The following is a 21,926-nucleotide window of genomic DNA, read 5'->3' on the forward strand; positions in this document are numbered from 1 at the left end:
GAACTGGATGCACGTGATATCCACTGGAGCTGGCGCTGGCCATGAGCTGACCCACCGCCGTGCCTCCCAGTGTCAATTTTGCTTATGTGATCCTACCACAATCTGGAACATTATCAGTACTCGCCTCTGTTGACTTGCCAGCACTAGTTCTGGTGGATCCGGGCATGTTTCTGCCTTCTCTTAAGCATGTATTCTCCTGCAGGCGCATCTGTCACCTCCTTCTAATGCGCTAGCACATTTTCTGTGGAGATTCAACGACACATACACCAGAAAATACAGAACGGAACAGTGGCTGCCAATGCGACACAAGTACCACATAGACCTAAAAACTCATAAGTACCCTGGGAGTTAGATGCATTTACGGGCAGTATGCCAGGATTTGCGCAGCTAATTTAAAATCAGATTAGCAATGCTGTGTGCTACCTAGGCGGCATCTTGGACTCAAAAACCAACCGATTGTGGTCCAACCCAACCGACAGCGTTGTCGGTGGGTTCCGATTGGCAGGTGTTGGATGGACGTATGATCCATGCGTCCCCACAAGCAATGAGAAGTTAACAATGCCACTAACGATATAATATCGCGGACAGCAGTACAATGAAACTGGGCCATTCATTATCAGCAATATCAGGGGTATATCCCATCCGATAAGACGTACAGCTCGTGTATGGCAGACTTTACAGCAGGTCCCGACATAGCTTTCCCCGTGCCCTTTACCACTCCTGGGCCAAAACTGTTGTACAATATTCGAGAGGGTCTAGCCTAGTGAGTGTGAACAGAACCTGGCAAACCATATCTCCAAGTGATTCACATGTTGGTATATTCTCCGTTATCATACATCAATTCCGAGCAATTTGACACCCGAATATTCTCGCACCACTACTGCTGAAGTATTGACCACAAACCATGTTCCATTTGACTTACAAACGGAACTTGCAAAAGGCATGAGAGCACTGGAATCTGTAAAGACTCTCGCATTATTAGTAGGGCTGAAACGATCATTCAATAACTCTTAACGATCAACCAATATCATTAACGATCGATATATTGGTTTTATCGATTCTTGTCGGCTCTACCCGTGTACCTCGAACACCAGTTTATGAAAAAGTTCCACGATACTTTTGCTACGTTAGAAATTTGTGGCACCGCACTGTTGACATCTGTAGACATCTGACTGGTTTATGAACATGACCTAGAGAATTTCATGTTGTTTCTAGAGTGAAGAATCTTGTCATTACCCTCCAGCAACTGCTCTTATCTCTGACCTTTCCCGCAAATGAACTGAAAAGACAAAGAGTGCTCTCTTCCGATCTCTTTCAAAGCCACAAATCAATTTTACTGCGCTTGAAAGTACATGATTGTACTCGTATTCACTATCGGATGGAGTGCAAGGGCTGGAATACTGTCACTCATATACATGCATAAAAAATTGTTAGCACTCGTTTTGAACACTAACGATTATCGATTGCACTCTTAACGATCGATACGCGAGTTATCGGTATAATTGTTTCAGCCCTAATTATTTATTAGCCACCATACATACCTTTCGGGAAGTCGTGTTGGAAGCAGAATGCTCGGAGAGCAGAGCTGAGTGAGATCTGCATACAGTAACACAGCGACAATGAATCACATGAACAGAAGGAAGCAGTCGTATCCGTACACATCTGAATATGCGCTTATGGGAGGAAAATCCGTGCGACAAAAGAGGACCGTGTTATGCAGGTGTATGTCTTACCTGGGTACGTACTAAGTGAGTTCCACCGTACGTATATAATTGTATTGCAATTGAATCACTTAACTGACTGGAGCCAAAAATATCAATTGACACTTACTCCGGTTACCCGAATGTTTCGGTACCACTATCATTAGGTTTGCTACAATCGAACCAAGTCATAGTTGAGTCATTTTCAATGCGTTAGGTGTTACCTGACGTGCCCACTGCATCAGCCGCTATGTCATATTCCACCAGGCATGCACCAAACCAGGCGCAATGCGCACACTGATGATGGTGGTTGTCACACAACGAGCAGTAGTAAAAGTGAAAGGACTTTTTGCATGTGATTTTGTTGTAATTTGTGCCAGTCGAATTGTCTCAGTGTAACTAGTTTATCGTTAGCTTACTAGTTTGTTTATACAAAAGAGAAAGACCAAGGAACTACAAGTTACGCTATACTGTCCACTAACACCGCCAGTTACTAAACAATCAGCTCATGCGATAGCATTGCACGACACTGAACAGCTCTAGCACATCTTGGATGCGCACTCCAACAGCCTTGTGGACGACGACCGTCACTGGAGAATCGGTCCGTCGCTCCACCAGCCCGGCGGCACAGTGGACAGTGCCTTGGGGGTGTCAGCCATGGATCAGGCTGATAAGGACGTGGTGGAGACGGAAATGATGTTTGCAAGGAAGAGTGATGATATGCGTATGTGCTCTCCGCCAGTTGTTGAAGCAACAGTCCGGCAGTGGAAAGTCGGCAAGGTTAAAATAAGTGACCAACTTGGTGAAAGTACACCAAATGTGGCCCATCTCTTGAATGGTGCGGACCACGGCAAGGACCTGAAGTTGAACTGTAGTGGTCAAACGAATGTGCTAAACAGCGAATCGAACCTTCTCTGAATGTTCCTAACGAATACCGAACGAATGTCGCCCGTTCCATGATTAAGAAATCAGTAAGAAATTATAGCTACCAACCAGTATGTAACACTAAAACTTTTGTAAAAGGCACCCAAATCATAAGTGAAGTTGCACACTGCAAGTCTGCAACAGAGACTGTAGATGTCATGACTCATTTATGAAGTGGACAGTGATGGTAATGTACCCCTCCGTTCGTCTGCTTGTCCACAGGTCTGTAGTCAGCGTCATGGAGCTGGCCTTTTCAAGGTTCTCCACCTAACTACTGCACCAGCAACTTCAGGCCCGCGACGTGCTTCCGCTGAATTAGCTTTGTCACTTGAGTCGCAGGTAGCCAGGCTCGGGGTAGTTCATGAGCGAAAGGAACCCCCGCACCAGTGACTACGCTCACAGGCCGAAGATCTCTGCACACAAATTCCACCTATCGGTCGTCGCATCCAGAGCCTCAGAGGATCTAGCCGCTGGCACTTTCTTTGCCTTGAAGAAGGCAGTTATCCCTCCGTCCTTTTTCGGTATCGCCCCTGCGCCATCCAAGTCGACATGGTGAACGTCCTTCAGATGGTTACGTAAATTCGTTGTTCCGCCATGATCTGCCAAGTCTTTCGGCGGCTTGCACCGAGTACACGTAGCAATATTGTCGTGAGAATATAGATAATATTGTCAGCCGTTATCTCTATTCCAAAATCCCATACGGCAGAGCGCCTACTCTTCTCGGCCATGACGAACGTTGGGTGGATTTGATGAAGAAAGACTCAACGACGGCTCTCAGCAATAGTTATTATTTCAGACAGACCGTCGAGTGTTGTCACGACTAAAATCGCCTGTGGCACTGCACTTCCAGTTTCACAGCCGGGCGCGGTGCACGCATGCATGCAACGACGTTCAACCCAGATAAGACTAGAGTTCACTGCGCAGACTAGACCTACCATAGTCTCTGGTCATGAAGACAGCGCGGCACGGCTTCAAAAGTAGACGTGTGTAGACCCAGGTGCTCGAAGTCCGTACATGGTATCCTAAGTTCGTACGCCCATAATTTCATGTTCTGTTATTGTATTCGACTCAAATATTTTATGGAGGGGACAGTGTGGTATGTTCTCCTCGCGTACCAATTTTCAGGGATCTACGATTAGCAGAAGTCCCATACCACGGGAGTGGGTTTTCGAGTGTCCATACGAAATACAAATTGGGTTACATTTCATGCAAAAATCAACTTTGTCAAGACCGATTTCGAACGGACACAGCGTCAAACAGACCTTCACTCAATCATCAAGAGCCAGCTTAGAGCTGACAATGGCCAGAGGAGAAGAATTTACAGAGAACCACCAATCCTTGCAGAAAGGTTGACACTCCTGGCATCTCCACCACTGTTTTCCCGCGGTTTTCACAGCGCAGCTGCTTCTTCTCTGAGCCGACTAAAAACAGCTTGCATTTCGGCAACAAGCTACGCTTTTGCAAGAAATACCGGTGGAGGCACATGCCAAACATATCCCTTCGGTGCTTTCGTCGTAACCGAGGGATTGCAAGTTAGCAATTAGCAGAAATATGTGTGTATTTCGAGTCACCTCTGATCAGTACGGACTTAGAGTACCCTCTGCGACACCAAAATTTGATATGAAAAATCAGCGAACTCCAGAGAAACAGATCGGATCGAAAGATGGCCTGGTTCAATCGAGCCTGGCCTCAAAACAAACTTGGACAAGATACCTTCCATCCACGAGCAGGATTCTGGCAAGTGATCATTGCTAGTGTGAGTTTCAGCTCGGCAAACACACACTGTAAACGTGTACGGACTTCGAGCACCTGGGTCTACGTGCTTGCATGCATGAAAATCGCTGCTACAAGTGCAGAGTTCACAGTTTTGTGAGTTACGATATTCGTTTGGGCGGTCAAGTTGACATTCGAATGTCGACTCGAGAACGAACGTTCGAAGCTTCTCAGCATTCGTTTGACCACTAAGTCTGTTGAAGGTCGTCAATGGCAACACCGCATGGTCGACGTCAATGGGAACATCAAGCCATCAAGTTGGTGGAACTATGGAATGTCCGTCGCAGGCTGCAGCGACAGGGTAACGTGCTCAGGGAAGAGTACAGCGACGATGATCAGCTGTGTCTTGCACGCAGTCGTGTTGATCGTGGCGTGCAGAACAACAGAGTCAGTTGCGGTATTCGTACATTTGTCTGTTTAGGATTGTGATCCCCAGGAAGTCCTTTGGTGAGGAGTGATGTCACGCAATGAGCAGTAGTCAAAGTGAAAGGACTTCTTGCATGTGATTTTGTTGTAATTTTGTAAGGTTTGGTGGCAGAACTTTCAGCTGGTAGTGGGTGATGGGCTGACGGTGTGACAACAATTACGGACTTGACGAACGACATAATTATGGCGAGTCGATCTTTGGCCAGTTGCTGAGTTGGAGATCGTCACCGTAGACCCAGAGATCTGGTCCACGGTCCAGGGGTTGGGATCCCACTGTGGTAAGAGCTTGTGTGCCTGCTCATTGCGGCGTAAGACGCGCTGACCAGGAGTGAGGATGGGGGCGTTTGACCGGCGGGTGGCATTGGCAGCGTCGCACTGCGATTGGCGGAATTGCTGGTCACGGTGGGCGGCTGAAGGCAAGTCTGGTGCGGCTGCCGTAATGCAGGGTATGCTGTCGCGGATGGGGCGACCAAACATGAGTGTTGCCGGTGCCTCGTGAGTGGCAGGGTGTGGCGTGGTGCGGTACGCTAGGAGCCATTGGTCTAATGCAACATTGATGTCTTCGCCAGCTAGTTTGGCAGTTCGCAGAACTTTGCCAATGGTACGGTTGAGGCACTCGACTGCTCCGTTTGCTTGTGGCCACAAAGGAGGGGTGTGGCAGTGCTGGATAGCGTGTTGCGCGAGGAAATCAGCAAAAGCCGAAGAACGGAACTGAGGACCGTTGTCCGAGACTAGCTCTTCGGGCAAGCCGAACATGGATAATGTAGAGCGCAGAGCTTTAACAACACCGGCCGTAGTGGGTGTCGTGCTGAACACGTTGATGACCGGGTAGCGAGTCAACTGGTCGATAGTGGCAAGCAGGTGCTGACCGTTTGGCATGGGTCCATACAAATCGACGAAGACTCGTTGCCACGGCTTGGTGGACGGTGGTGTGGGCACGAACTCCCGGACGTAGCGGTGTCGTTGAGAGAGTTGCTTGGCACGGAATACATTGCCGGCAGAGTGCTTCGGCTTCAGTAGCCATGTTGGGCCACCAAACCTTGCTGTTGAGCCGTTGCTTGGTGCGGACAATATCTTGGTGGCCCGCATGTGTAAGCTGCAGGGTAAGCCGTTGGAGGGCCGTGGGAATGACGAGACGGTCGTTGCGGAGTAGTAGACCGTCACTCTCAGACAGTTCATGGCGGAGGGCAAAGTACGGGCGGACCGTGGTGTGGTTGGAATCCCAGCAGCCAGATTGCAGAGAGGAAAGGATGGCTTGCAGTGTGGTGTCTGCGGTGGTGGCGCCCGCAATCTCCTTCAGAGCCAACGCATTAGGCTTAGCTGCTGTAGCTAGGGCATGTATGTACGCAGTGTCTTCCTGTGCGCCGATGTTTGGCAAGTCGGGATGAGGCTGCGGATTGCGACTGACGACGTCGGCCGGGTTTTCTGGGCCAGGCTTGTACGGGAGCTGGAAGCTGAGATCCTGCAGGCGGAGGACCATGCGCTCAATTCATGGCGGAAGTCTCGATCCGACGGCCATGAGTTGCAGGAGCGGCTTGTGGTCGGTGACAACGGTGAACTGTGGATCACCTTGTCAAGTAGTGGTGAAAGCGAAGGCAGCCAAACTTGACACCCAATGCTTCCTGTTCAGTTTGAGAATATTGCTGCTCGACGCCGGAGAGTGCACGGCTGGCGAATGCTACAGGTGCATCGTGGCCGTTGTCTTGGCGTTGACACAGGATTGCGCCGAGGCCGGTGGGCGATGCGTCGACATACAGTGATGTGTATCGCTTGCGGTCAAAGTATTGCAGCATGCAGTCTTCGGCGATGGCCTTCTTCAGTGCATCAAATGATTGCTGCTCAACATCAGTTCAACGCCAAACAGTACCTTTCTTAGTGAGAGCAGGGAGTGGCGTGGTGAGATCGGCCATGTTACGAATGTAACGGCGGAGGAAGTTGGTGAGACCCAGGAAACTCTGTATGTCGCTGACGCAAGATGGCGTAGAGAATGTAGCCACAGACTGCTGGTGGCTGGGAGAGGCGCGGATTCCCTTGTCGGAGTAGACGCTAGCCATGAACTCGAGCCGAGGCTTGAGGATGTGACATTTGTGACATTTGGCTTGGTTGAGTGTAACGTTGTGATCTTGGAGCCGCTGGAGGCAGGCGGCGAGTCGTCGGTTGTGCTCTTCGACGCTCTTACCAAAGTTGAAGATGTTGTCGTGGACGTTCTTCACACCGTCGAGGCCAGCGAGCCATGGTGTCCAGTGTGCGCTGTCGGATCTCGGATGCGGACGATACGCCCATGGGCAGACGTTTACAGTGCAAACCTGCGTAGCGACGTGACTCAGGGTGGCCTGGCTCTCCACAGCGGTAGCAGAGCGATGTGCTGGATTCCCGCTGGCCTGGAGCGCGAGTGGCGACTGGGGCAGGTGGCTGGTGGTACGAGTTTGCAGCTGGATGTGGCGAAGACCGCATCGGTCGACGCGACGGAGTTGAAACAGTAGCAGGAGGCGGCTGTGTCCTTTTGTAGAACGGTGGCTGATGACGGAGGGCATTGATCGAGTCTTGTGTGCGCCGGAACGCCGTCGTCTGTTCCACTGACGCTTCAAATGCTCTGGCGGCCTTGAGCGCCTTGGCGAGATCAAGGGACTCAGTCTCCAGCAATTTTCTGCGGAGTGGATCGGACGTGCATCCTGCCACAATTTGATTACAGAGAGCCACGTTCTTCTGGGCATCGTCGGCAAAGCTGCAGGTCGTTGCCGATGCCAGCAAACGAGTATAAAACGTGTCTAACGTTTCGCCAGGCTGCTGGGTGACCTGCCGGAAGTGGAAGCGGGTCATGCTGGGGCTCTGCTTCGACTGACAGTAGTCGGCGGCGGCGGTTATGAGGCCGTCGAGATCGTTGCCATTGTTGGCTAACGTAGGGACGAGCGGCTGGATGTCCTTGCCGGCCACATTCTGGAAAGTGTCTCTCTGGCGAGTGTCATCCGAGATGCCGGCTGCTGCGACATAGAGTTGGAAACACCGTTCCCAGGCAGGAAAATGGGCAGCAGCGTCGTATAGACTGCTGTAGATCGGGAATGGCTCCGGAGGCGGTAGTGACAGTAGGGACATGGCGAGGATTAGGCGTTTGCTCGCAGCGCCAATGTAATGTTGTTCTCTTGCTGCATTCCAAACAACAACTAACTCGGAGCTCCGGAAAGCTCCGCAATAGTGAGGTTTTGCATTCCGAATTTCGGCTCGGCGTTCTTTGGTCATTTGTCGAACATCAAAATGTCGAATTTTCGCATCGACGTTTGTTTTGCAAGTCGAAAATGATGTGTTTTGATTTCGTGAGCCCCAGCATCAGCAACGTCCTGTCCCGTGCTCCTTTTCTTGCTGATTCCGACAAACTTTGATCGCGCCCAAAGAGTCGAGGGCCAAACCTGCCTCCTGAGTCGCCTCAGAAAAACCAACTCCATGGCCAAGTCAAATTTTATGGGTATCGCCATAGTCTTTTCAGCCACACAGATGACGGTGAGGACACTCCAGGCAAAAGAGAGTAGACAGGCAGTGGAGAGGAGCAATCAGAGGCAGCTGACGATGCTGATGTCGTCAAAGACGCCTGCAAAGCCATGCCAAGATAAGAAACTTCTTTGAATAAATCACGCGCTAGCGCTCTTCCACAAGAAAATTCATCCGAAAAATATGTTCGGCAAAGGGAGCTTTTTCCGAACAAACATGCCGCATCTTCGTGTGCATTTTCGACCTCGCTCCCGCGTGCCGAATCTTTTGTCGAGTTTCGGAATGCAAACCTCACTAATATGATGCCAACAGAATGTAATGGTGTGCGACTGTGCGTGCATGCGTACAGAGTCGGTGCGTACCGGCTGTCAGCACAGGTGTGGAAAGCAGCATATGTAAATGGATAGGAGCACAAACGGTGCCGCGTGCATATATGTGTCGGTAGAGCATGAAACTCTTAATCTCAGGGTCGTGGGTTTGAGCCCCACGTTGGGCGCCAAATGTCGTCTCGGTTGGAAAACGAGCTGTCTCTACTATACCCTCGCCACGCCACACATCAAACGGACTAGTCAAGTGGTTTTTCTCTAGAGCTAGAGAGAGAGCTATTCATTACTACACTTCAGGAGACGACGGGAGAACTGACAACCGACATGGCGAAAGGAAACATGATATCGGAAAGTGGTGCCCTCATCAGCACAAAAAGTGGCGTACTCGATATCATATCAGCACAAAAAGGTGCACGTGTCAGCAATACAACAATGCAGCGCAGCAGCATGTACGGGTCAGCAGCACAGAGACACAAATACAGCAGCAGGTACGACAAAGAGACAACACGTGCAGCCACATGTACAACATATGGGTGTGACAGTCCATATATGTACGTGTGAACACTACACACGATGAGAACATGCAAAGTATGGAGACCCAGACTGTGTGGTCAGCAGGACACAGCCCGTACAGGATGGAACAGACAACTAAACGTAATATAGCACCACGTACCGGCGGACTAGTCGACGCTGATGGGAGAAGTGGCACCCCTGAGGCAGCTACGGATGCTAGAACTCTACAGCCGGACCAACACCAATATAAAACAAAAAGGTACACCACACCAGGAAGCAAGTCAAATAAAGATGTGTGAACAACGGCCACACACCACAGAAAAGCATAGAGAACAAAAACTCAATTACCGACACCATAGACACTGCAAAATCCAAACAGGAGGAAAATACTAACTCCCTGAGGACACTGAGCATGGGGCAAACGAGCAAGCAACCTCTTGCCGATGTTCCACCGTGTAACAACAACCGCGCTGGCCACCGGACTGTATGCTAGGGGTATTACACCTGGACCTCAAGACCAACGGGCGAAGGACAGCAGGCCGGGAGGAGCACTGTATACAACTACAGAAATAACCCAAACCCATGCCAATTTGACCAACATACCTTCCCTGCGCATCCATTCCTAGTGTACGGGTCTGAAAGATGAAAGATGGAGCGCTTGTATACACGGGCCCGGAAAGCCTGCTTCGGCCGCTCGGCAGCAGCTTCGTAGTGGTGGTCAAGGGTCGAAGACCGACGGATACGGATCAACTCCCCAGTGAACACACCTTTACCCATACTACAGGGGTGGTTACTACCGACAAGCAGATACAGGAAACGATTGGTGAACTTGAAATGAGGCTTCACCGACATGTATCCCTTACTACGGAAAACTGTGGTGTCCAGGAAATCAATGCCATCATGTGCCAGTTCATGAGAAAACTTGAGGGCCGAACACTTATTAATCCTATCTAAAGTGCGCTGAACTTGACCTTCGCAACCATGCAATGATAAAGCGTCTATAAACCTGAACCTCTAAACCCTCCCCCTCTAAGATCGGCAAAACGTACCGCTTCTCCAAATACAGCATAACAATGTCGGCATAGACCACTGCTGCAGGCGAACCCATGGCAGTCCCTTGGATCTGCCGAAACACATCGTTACCATACACGAACTCATTTTTCTTCCGAATGACTGACATCAAGGAAGTCACTGCTGTTAATAACCATGTACGAAGGGCGAGGGGCATCCACCTTGTACACCTGTGTGTGATATACCACAACAACCGAGCTCGTTGGGGATGTTGGTGTAGTAAAGGCTGGTCACATCTATACTCAAATATAAATGATCGTCCCGCACAGGCAAACCTTCTACCAAGTTGATGAAATCCGCAGTTGAGGTCAGAACAGTACTTTCCTCATATACATACGGGTTCAGTAGAAAGTCAGTGAACTCAGCGGGATAGTAGCCAGGACTATTAAGATTAACAATAGGCCTAACCTTCAGGACCCAGGGCTTATGTGTTTTGAGAAGTCTCCTGAAAACGGACATGCGCCCCCGGTGCGACTAAGAACAGTGACATATATTAGTGGGCATACGATGCTCAATGCGATGCCTAGTCATGGTGAGTAAACAATTGACTCGGGTCGCTCACACGAAGTCTCAACACAGCCTTGAGCCTGTTGGTTGCCATCGGCAGTCTAGCCGCATGCTCATCTAGCCCCTCAGGCAAAAAAAACAGTCATTTATAATGTTTGCCATTGTGATGCTGGGCACGACCTATATCATCATAGTGAGATCAGTCCAGGACTACTATCACAATAGACTGCCTTTGAATATGCCTGAGTCCGACCGCGTTCTAGCTCCCTAACTATGTGCTGCATGTGTACACTCCGCCTATGGTTAGTCTACTCCAGAACAACGCCTGGAGAGGTTCATTGGGGGCATGATGTCCCCTTGCCCCCTGCACCTGAAGTACCGGTATTGCCCCCACCCCCCTCCCCAAACAAATTACAGGACACAGATGGAGCACTGGGGAGCACGTAGCAGTAGGCAAAGTTGACGATGCCAGTGCAGACACGGCCTGACCTCGGTAACCACACTGGCACCGTATAGTCTCCAAGGGACATAGCTACCAGAGAACACACAGAATGGGAGTATATAGTGCTATCTCAGTGGATAGACAACCCCCTATACACAAAATATCTACTGATAGAGTTCTGTGTAGACCCTATGTGCACATATATGTGGATGAGTACTGGTAAACGGACAGCTAACCCTAGTCTAAGTAAAATAAAGGTAGAATGTAGACCCTGGGCAAAAAAATAAGCAAATAAAAATATTGACTACCGTACTGGCAATATATATGGTCGCAGTGAGGCCATGAAGCGTTACATTGGCACATGTTTACCGCACACAGGGCGTTACATGCAAAGTCGCACAGGAGCCGTTACACAGGTTCCTATATTGCCGCAGTCCTTTTTTTGCTATTGCAGGACTTCCTGCTGCGTCCAGTTTTGAACTTTTCACCACGCGGTACACGTGCTTTCACAGTTTTCAGCCTTTTTTGCAATGAAAAGATCGCCGCACCCCGCCGGACGCGCGTTACGAACGCAACGAAAATTTGTCGCACTAGCCTGGTCGCGCGTTACGCCGCACCCCCCTGGGTTACGCGTTACGCGGCAACATAATATTGCCAGTACGGTAATTTGAGGGAAAGACACAAACGGGAAAAGTCTGAAGAAAAAATTGACTGTCACCAAAAAAATAATAATAGCTACACACACAAGGGAACTCGGATGGAGAGCCAAGGATTAAAATTGAAAAAGAGGACCATCAGTTTACGAGTTATCCGTTTTGTCCAACACTAACGGATATAAACGTGATGCAGCTAAGCATCAGGTCGTTGAATGTCAGGATCTCATCAGTCAGTTTTTGTGCTAATTGTTGCACATTTTTGACTCAGCAGCATTCTGCATATAACTGTTAGTGTTGGACAAAACGGATAACTTGTAAACATGAGGGAACACTCATCCTTACCCAAGTCCCAACGTCAGCACTCGGCGCTGCTCCGAACCAAGAGGGACACTGGAGAGATCGTCCATCAGCTCCTCTCTTGTCCTGCGATCAAATCGCCTAATGCTAAAACAAAAGAAGATAGGAAAGGCAAGTAGAATAAATAAATCAATAAAATAATAAACAACAAAACAAGTTTGAACAGCTGCAAACGTAATGGACGATCCGAACAAGACCAATGATATACCTAGCAATAAGTGTGCAGAGTGTGCAGCCCAAGGAGAATCATCCCACGGCAAAGTTTATTGTTTAGGGCATAGACTCACAGTAACAGGCTCACCTTTGCTGCATCTCACACCGCTTCACACGGTCATCTACTGTATCACCATGGTAATTTCTGTTGCACATTGCTGCTTGTTCAACAAAAGGCAGAAAACAAACCGAATTTCCAGGAATTACCATGGTGATACGGTACTTTTGTAGTATTGGCGCACCGTAGCGTAGGAGCACGTGACACTTTGCATGCATGACCTGTCATCTATAGAAACCTGTACGCCGGCCTGATAGACACGCTTTTTGCACACCACAGTCAATAGCCTGAATGCTTCACAGATTTTATTCTTCCTCCTGCCGCCACTCTGTCTGGTCCACACACATAATAATAGATATCACTTTTCCTACACTGTCTCCCTTGCTTTAGCAATTAGTTATGGATTCCGTTACACCGCTGGCGTCTCTTTCTCTTTCTTCATTCGCTACCTAAACATAACGTTTCCATTGTTTCTCTTCGATATTCTTTCCGCTAGTTCTCGCTGTCTTTTCCCGTAGTCTCGATCTTTCTGCCGCAAAGCCCGCTGTTCTCCGGCTAGCTATTCCGTACTCTACGCTGTCCATCTCGATCTAGCGATCCTTCTCCCTGCTCCGCTGCGCTGTTTTATCGATCTCCCCGATAGCTAACTTCCTCTATAAATTGCTAGTGTTCACAATCATTCTTTGCCTTTCCGTGATTCAGACCAAGAGAAGTACGTTCCCGAGAGTTAGGCTCTCTCGACCCCGAGTTCAACTGTGAAAGTCTGCGACTGTGTCGTAGCATTGATTGTGATCGTAGTTTAGAGAGAGAGACTTTGAGTGCATGAACTGTTGATATCGCCGATATCACACTGGTGGCAGCGGTGGTTCGTCCTCTACGTGCTTTCTTCTTTAGTCCTCTTGCTGTCTCGGTCGCTACTTGCTTGCTTCTCTGTCCACTTAGCGGTCCTCGTTCCTCTTGTCCTGAATCTCGTTCACCACCTGCGCTCTGGTCACCATGGCTCAACCTGCTCCTGCTGGTGCTGCTGCTGCTGCGCCTGCCGCCGTCCCGCGTGTGCCTCCTCACGCTATTATGCCAAACAAATTTGCTGGTTCGCTGTCGGACAGCTGGCCGACGTGGCTCAACCATTTTCAGCAAGTGGCTACCATCAATGCCTGGACGCCCGCCGAGCAGAGTCAGTTCATGGCAATATCATTGAACGACGAGGCTCAGCTTTATTACCAGCCGCTGCCCCAGGCCACCCGACAGGGCCCAGTCGCTGCTCTCATTCAGGCGCTCCAGGACCGTTTCGCGCCTGCCCAGCGCGTGGACCTACACCGCGCCAATTTCAAGGGCTCACACCAGTCCAAGGAGCAACCACTGGGCTCCTTCTGCGAGAACGTAAGACACTCTGCACGCCTTGCCTACCCGGCCATGCAGCCTGCTGATTTGGATGTCCTCGCAAAGGACCAGTTCGTCCAGGGCCTGGATTCGCGTGCCATGCGGATCCGGGTCCGCGAGCTGAACCCCGCCATGCTAGACGACGCCCTTCGGGCCGCGATGCAACATCAGGCAATCCAACGCGCGGAGACTGCCCCGGAGGAGCGCCCGCCAACGTTGCCCGCGTGTTCCGCGCAGCCATCTTCCACCAGGGACGCTCTAGCCGACCAAGTGAAGGCCCTGGCGGAGACCGTGGCCGCACTGCAGTCTGTCCAGACGGAGCTTGCCCGCCGATCTACCAGAGACACGGGCTACCATCGGCGTGACGAGCCATCACCCCGCCGCATGCCGCCCAGCCCTCGCCCTTCTACATCGTGCTGGAACTGCGGGCGAGACGGTCATTTGGCCCGGGACTGCCGCTCTGCTCCTCAACGCCAGGCTTCCCAGCCGTTAAACTGGCGCCAGCTGCGACGGTGAGCCCACGTTCGCCAGCCGTCTTCTCCTTTTGGGCTCCGGTTAGTGACCGATGTGATTTTGTATATATTCTTGACTTCGTTGCCATCGCTCTGTTTGCACTGGGTTGCATCCATTTCTGCATTTTGTTTCCTTGGCTGTTGTGTTGTCCTCCCGTTCTGTGGTGTGTGTACCGGTCGAATCCTCAGGCCTTCCGCCTTCCCTTTTCTACTCTTGTCTCTGAGATTTCTGGTTTGTGTTCCTTGCCGACTGTACAACCACCTGTGCCTGTTACCTCTGTCAATGCTGCCTCCTCATTCTCTGTACCTGCCTCTGCAGAGGATGTGTCTGCTGTAGCTCTTATTGACACAGGTTCTGCGGTATCCATGGTCAGTATGCAGTTGTATTCTCGGCTGCCGGATCACCTATCCTTGAGCAAGTCTTCCCTTCCACGACTTCAATCCGTTAATGGCTCCCCTGTCTCTGTGTTGGGTAAGCTGTCTGTGTCTGTTACTGTTGGTGGCCGTGCATTCCGTCATGACGTCCTTGTTGCTGATATCCAGCCAGAACTTGTCCTAGGGTTGGATTTCCTTGATTTGCATGCCTGTATCTTGGACACTAGTAACCGTCGACTTACCTTTGAGCCTGTGCCTGCTTCAAACAATGCCTGTCGCCTTGATAACAATACCCCACCTCCCTTCCCCGCTAACTGTCGTGTCCGCTTAACGGAGAGTATTTGCATTCAGCCCTTTTCCCAAGTCATTCTTCCTGTTGCTTGTGATGCACCACTTCCCACCGGTGACTTTCTTCTTGAGCCCCGCCCTGACCTTCATGAGGTGTTTGACATATCCGCTACTTACAGTGTTGTTTCGGGTCCCCTCGCTGAGCCTGTTCCGCTCCGTGCTGCTAGTACACACCAGGCCTCTGTCACTCTTAAGAAAGGCACTTGGGTAGCTACTGTTAGCCCTTGCTCTGTTGATCCCGAGTCATCTGCCCCGGCGGATGCCCTGCCTGTTCATGCTACCCACAGCTCTGTTGATTCTGTTGCTTCTCTGTTTGATCTGGCCCATTTGGGTGACTCTGAGCGTTCTGCCGTGTCTCTGTTGTTGGAAGAGTTTTCATGTTGCATATCCACAGATTCAGGTGATGTTGGTCGCACAGGTGTTGTCCAACACAACATCGACACTGGGACCGCTCGTCCTATTCGCCAGGCGCCTCGCCGGCTCCCAGTTCATCAGCAGACTGAAGTCAGAGATCATGTTGACCGCCTCCTTGATGATGGTATCATCACCCCATCTAGCAGTCCATGGGCCGCGCCCATCGTCGTTGTACGTAAGCCTGATAATAGTATCCGCCTTTGTGTTGATTATCGGAAGTTGAACGGTGTCACCTGCAAAGATGCTTTCCCCATGCCCAGAGTTGATGACGCTATTGATCATATGAATGGTGCACGGTTCTTTTCCACACTTGATCTGGCTAGTGGTTACTGGCAGGTTGAACTGGAGAATTCGTCCAAGGCTAAAGCTGCGTTTGCTACTCCATTTGGGTTGTATGAGTGGAATGTGATGCCATTTGGTCTTTGCAATGCCCCTGCCACTTTTCAACGCCTCATGACCACTGTGCTCCAGGGTTTGATTCCCGATGTATGCCTTGATTATCTTGATGACATCATTGTACATGCCCAGTCATTCAATACTCAGCTGACCCGTCTTCGTTCGGTGTTTGAGCGTCTTAAGTCGGCTGGCCTCAAGGTCCGCCCTTCTAAGTGTCGTCTTTTCCAGCCTTCAGTCGTGTACCTCGGTCATACGTTCAGTGCTGAGGGTGTTGCTCCCAATCGCCAGAAGACCGCCGCCGTTCGTGAATGGCCAACGCCTGATTCGTCTACTAAGGTCAGACAGTTCTTGGGTTTTGTCTCCTATTATCGGCGCTTTATCCAGAATTTCTCTGCAGTGGCTAAGCCTCTTCTCCGTCTCACTCACAAGAATGTGCCATTTGTTTGGTCTTCAGAGGCACAGTCTTCCTTTGACAGGCTCAAGTCTTGCCTCCTTTCTGCTCCTGTCCTGGGCTATCCTGATTCTTCACGTGCATTTATCTTAGATACCGATGCCAGTGATTATGCAATCGGGGCGGTTCTTTCTCAGGCAGATGACCAGGGTCGTGAAGTTGTGATTGCATATGGTAGTGCTACGCTGTCCAAGAGTCGGAAAAATTATACTGCGACCAATCGAGAGTGCTTTGCAGTAGTTCATTTCTGTGAATCTTTCCGGCATTATCTCCTGGGTTCCAAATTCACGCTCCGCGCCGATCATGCTGCTCTTGTCTGGCTTGCCTCCTTCAAGTCCCCTGATGGCATGCTTGCCCGCTGGATTGAGCGATTGTCGATCTTTGATTATAACATTGTTCATCGTCCTGGTACGACACATGCTAATGCAGACGCTCTTTCTCGTCTGCCCGCAGTCTGTGTGTCTGTTGTTACTGCCCAGGAATGCGCTGCTGGTGCGGCGCCCGACATGCTCTCTCTCCAGTCCGCTGACCGTGACATTTCAGCCGTGCTAAACTGGCTGTCGACAACCACTCCGCTTCGTGGTGATCCTGCTCTTCAAACCGCCAGTCCATCTCTGCTCAAACTCTGGCAACAGATTGACCGCCTAGTGATCAAGGATGGCCTCCTCGTCAGACGCTATGACACGACCGCCGAACCAATTCACCAGCTGATTGTCCCATCTGCAATTCGCCAGGACATCCTGACTGCGCTCCACACTGACGCTATTGCTGCTCACCTCGGCATCACGAAGACGGCCGACAAAGCTCGACAGCGCTACTACTGGCCGGGAATGACCTCGGACATTGAAGTGTTTATTCGGGCCTGCCCAGTTTGCCAAGCTCGCCAAGGCCCAGTCCCAAAGCCTGCCGCTCCTCTCCGCAGTCAACAGTCGTCATTCCCGCTTCAGCGTGTTGCCATGGACATCATGGGCCCGCTACCCGCCACGGCACGCCAAAATCGGTACATCCTCGTCATCGGCGACTATTTCACAAAGTGGGTGGAAGCTTTCGCCATGCCAGATATGCTCGCTTCCACCGTTGCCCGCTACTTTGTTGATGGCTTCGTGTGCCGTTACGGTGTACCTCTCGCTCTCCATACCGACCAGGGCCCTCAATTCGAGTCCCGACTCATGCAGACCGTATGTAAGCTGCTGGATATTACCAAGACCAGGACAACCGCCTATCACCCACAGTCGGATGGCATGATAGAACGTTTCAATCGTACGCTTGAGAAGATGCTCTCCGCCTGTGTCACCGACCATCAGGAGTGGGATTTACACCTGCAACGGACGATGTTTGCGTACCGGTCCTGCGTGCATGCCTCCACCCAGCACACTCCTAGCCGTCTCATGTTTGGTCGAGAACTGGTGCTCCCTCTGGACATCATGTACGGTTCACCTCCACGCCCACATCCGGACTACCCGCTCTATGTCCAACAACTGGAAGCGTCCCTTAAGACAGCCTTTGCTAATGCCCGCCAGTTGAATGCACTCGCCCTCCGTCGCCAGAAGAAGGGTTATGACGGCACCGTCCACACAAAGCCACGTCTCCAGGTCGGTGCTGAAGTGTCCGTCTTCTCGCCCGTCGTCCCGAAAGGAAAGTCGCCCAAACTACACAGCTACTGGTCCGGCCCGTTCGTTGTCCGTAAGGTGCTGGACTCTGTCACTGCCACCATCGAAGACGCCAGCAAGGGCCAACGGCTGACGGTCCACGTAAACCGCCTCAAGCCGTATATTCGGCCGCCTGAAGTGCCAGTCGCTCCTGCACAGTATACGGCCCAGATTAACCCGACCTGCGATGACGACCTACCCGTACCGCTGGCTGGCCCTCCGCCTCGCTATAACCTCCGGCCTCGGAATGCACTCCAGCGACCTCACCGCTATAGACAACCATAAATTGTAAGATCATTTTAAACGTCATCGTAAGACACCCTTATCTATATTGTTTTCCCTGCTTCATTTTTCTTTCATGTTTACTACCTGTACACTTTGAACACGAGGGCGTGTTCTCAAGAAAACAAGGTGTGGTGTAGTATTGGCGCACCGTAGCGTAGGAGCACGTGACACTTTGCATGCATGACCTGTCATCTATAGAAACCTGTACGCCGGCCTGATAGACACGCTTTTTGCACACCACAGTCAATAGCCTGAATGCTTCACAGATTTTATTCTTCCTCCTGCCGCCACTCTGTCTGGTCCACACACATAATAATAGATATCACTTTTCCTACACTGTCTCCCTTGCTTTAGCAATTAGTTATGGATTCCGTTACACCGCTGGCGTCTCTTTCTCTTTCTTCATTCGCTACCTAAACATAACGTTTCCATTGTTTCTCTTCGATATTCTTTCCGCTAGTTCTCGCTGTCTTTTCCCGTAGTCTCGATCTTTCTGCCGCAAAGCCCGCTGTTCTCCGGCTAGCTATTCCGTACTCTACGCTGTCCATCTCGATCTAGCGATCCTTCTCCCTGCTCCGCTGCGCTGTTTTATCGATCTCCCCGATAGCTAACTTCCTCTATAAATTGCTAGTGTTCACAATCATTCTTTGCCTTTCCGTGATTCAGACCAAGAGAAGTACGTTCCCGAGAGTTAGGCTCTCTCGACCCCGAGTTCAACTGTGAAAGTCTGCGACTGTGTCGTAGCATTGATTGTGATCGTAGTTTAGAGAGAGAGACTTTGAGTGCATGAACTGTTGATATCGCCGATATCACACTTTAGCTTGAACCTATTGTATGACGGGTTTTCTATGATTCATAATGACCCAGAGAGAAACTAAACCGGTATCGAATTCCAGTCAGCTACGCAATTCTTCTGAGGTGCAAAGTGACTTCAGGAATATGTTGCAGAAAACTGCGATGCATGCTGATTATTTACTGTGCCCTATTGTGCAAAATATGATGGGGCCATACTAGAGGGGAAGTTACGCGGCATATTTGTGCTTCCTTTTTGAAAACACGTTCTCGCTAGAAGGGTTTCTAAACTTTATCCCTGCGCTCATTGATGGAGTTCATCGATGGAGTTGCCAGCGGCACTCTACAGAAGAACAATGTTGTCAAGTTTTTTTATGAAAAATTGTCAAACATTTTCAAATTGCTATAAGTTTGGTTAGGGCCGGGTTCCACTGCGGCTCCGCAGCTCCACGGTACTTGGCTGCATGCAGCAGAGCGGCGCGGTTCCAGTGACACTCGCCATTCACGGTACCGCGATCGTGCTCGACGTTTTTTGATGACATTTAGCCTGCCTGCGCGCGCGTGAAATCCAAAAAAATCCTCGTGTTCTGGCCTGTGCAACGAATTAAAATTCCCCCGAATAAAACAATTAAGTGCGGGAAACAATGCAAGCCGTGACCGCGGCTTGCATTTTTTTTGTATCAAGCAGCGAAGCGAAAGCTGGTGATGAGTCGCGGCCTCGCTGGACCAGCTCGTAATGATGACGTTTCATGCCGTGGATGATGTGCGGCGGAGCGGCAGTGGAACCCAGCCCTTAGGCAAAGGAAATTTGTCATCAATTTGTTTATGCTGCATAGATGGAGAGCTGCACACTCTGGCTTATGGACTCTCGCCTACAGTGTAGTCGTACTGCTAGTGTACTGGCATTACAGAAGACACGAAAAACGAGAACATAATTATGGCGAGAAAGTAATTACTGGCTAAGAAAGCTAAGAGGTAGGGAAGGCTAAGAATTGCCCTAAGACTTACCGCTTCTCAGTGCTCCATACCAGGAAGTAGTACAATACCTACTCCCTGCTCCATACGAGTGTTTTCTCCTCAGTCTCTGCATTCTTTACCCCAGGAGTCTCGTCCATTTAGCGGCTCAAATGCTTGAGCTCCGGATAGCGGAAAATAGCTCGTCGTCCATTAGCGGCTCTAATAGTACCTGGTCTGAAGTGTCGCAGTCTAGCAACTATGATTTTTTCCAGGAGGGTAAGGGTTGCAAACCCAAAGAGACCCTAAGCTTCGTCTATCAAACAAAATTGGCAATTGCCCTAAAAAATGGAAGAGGAAATGAGTGAGCGAGCTGGTCTGAGCGCGCTACTTTTCAAAAAATAGAAGCTGAAAGCCATCAAAGTCAAAGCATTCTGGCTAGCGCGTTTGTGTATGTCACGAGCGCTAGCGCGCTAGTCGCAGCAAACGCTCGCAGGCCAGAGTTAGCGCTTTTTGGGCTGTTTGCCGCACGCGGCAGCTGGATGGATCACGTGATCCAAGCTGACAAATAAGGTCCGATGGTTCAGCTACATTGAGCCACAAGCCTGCAGTGCGATATTGCACCCCGGCGAGTGAGCGTGCAAATAACCTATATCTGCACGCTCACTTCGAAGCGAGCGTGCAAATAACCTTTCTGACATGTCACATGACAATCGACATGGCAACAGCGAATCCTAGCGCGACTTGCCGTGCTTTGAATCAGCCACTGAAGACCTGTGAGCGCTTGCAGGTCTCCGATTTTCCAATCGGAGCACGCCCAGGCGTGCTCCGATTCAGCCATCAGAGGCCGCTTTTTTTTTTAGAAAAGAGATGGCTGCAGTTCTGGATGGAGAGTCTCCAACTGCAACCAATGCTGCTACCCGTGCTCTTACAGCGCCAACAACGAGCGTTCAGCGATCACAGCAGCAGACTGAGTTCCACGATCCCGACATTGATGAGTACATCGCAACTTGTGACCCAACAGTGCAATCCCCAACTCACCAACGGTCTCTGATGATAGGTACTAGGTATGTGTGAAGTACTACATGTAGTAGTACTAGTAGTACGAAGTAGTTCGTGCAATGCATGTCAGAAATGGTATCAAAGCATTCGTACTCGGACTCAAGTGCTAGAATCGGAGCCCTCCGCGCTAGCGCGCGTCGGGCTCCGATTCCGCACTTTCGTCCTCGTACTCATGCTCGATTCCATACATATTTGCACGCTCACTTCGAAGTGAGCGTGCAAATAGAAATATAGGTTCGAAGTGAGCGTGCAAATATAGGTTACCGGTACTAGCAGCACCCCCGCCAGCGTTGCCTGGCCGAATGTGGCGTGTGGGTGAAGCAAGTACATGAACAGCACACGTGCTCAGCGCGTGGTGGTGGCCAGACCGCTGAAGTCCTGGTGAGGGAGGTTCTTCATCGTTGGAAGGAGAAGGAGGGACGTCTGTTACACCTTCGGGAGGCTGGTCAGGGTTGTCCATCACCTGGTGGCGGATGAAGCGGCTCAAAAAATTCATAAACTTACTTACGAACAAAAGTGCGATGCGCTCTTCACTGCAGATCAGATGCAGAGTGCATGCAGTCAGTGCAGATCTTTTGTATCCTTTTGTTGCAGATGTTTCTATTTGCAGAGAACGGTTCACGTGGTCCGCAGCGCTTGTGCGGCTGCTAGTGCTACCTATGGCCTAGGCTAGGTGGCTAGGCTACATGATTCGCACGCTTCGCGTGCTCAGTGCTTCTGCGCGCGGCTGCTACTGCTACTCGTACTGATCGTGTCTGCTATAAGTATAAGCGCTACCACCGTACCTACACTGTTCGCACGCTTCGCGTGCTCAGCACGTTGTGGTGGCTACACGATTCGAACGCTTCGCGTGCTCAGT

General features: G+C 50.6%; 1 long non-coding RNA gene across 2 annotated transcripts; it reads right to left on the bottom strand.

Moving 5' to 3' along the window:
• Positions 1 to 74: 74 nt before the first annotated feature.
• LOC135821088 (uncharacterized) lies at positions 75 to 20,325 on the bottom strand. 2 transcript variants are annotated; one of them, XR_010554292.1, is made up of 6 exons: positions 20,060 to 20,325; positions 12,164 to 12,265; positions 9,749 to 10,268; positions 9,306 to 9,369; positions 1,542 to 1,596; positions 75 to 241 (listed from the first exon to the last, which is right to left on the bottom strand). It is a non-coding gene; the product is annotated as an uncharacterized LOC135821088 (long non-coding RNA). The 2 variants fall into 2 exon arrangements; XR_010554291.1 differs by lacking the exon at positions 9,749 to 10,268.
• Between the last annotated feature and the right edge of the window lie 1,601 nt (positions 20,326 to 21,926).

The sequence above is a fragment of the Sycon ciliatum genome, chromosome 7 (assembly GCF_964019385.1).
Source record: "Sycon ciliatum chromosome 7, ocSycCili1.1, whole genome shotgun sequence".
NCBI classification, from domain to species: domain Eukaryota; kingdom Metazoa; phylum Porifera; class Calcarea; order Leucosolenida; family Sycettidae; genus Sycon; species Sycon ciliatum.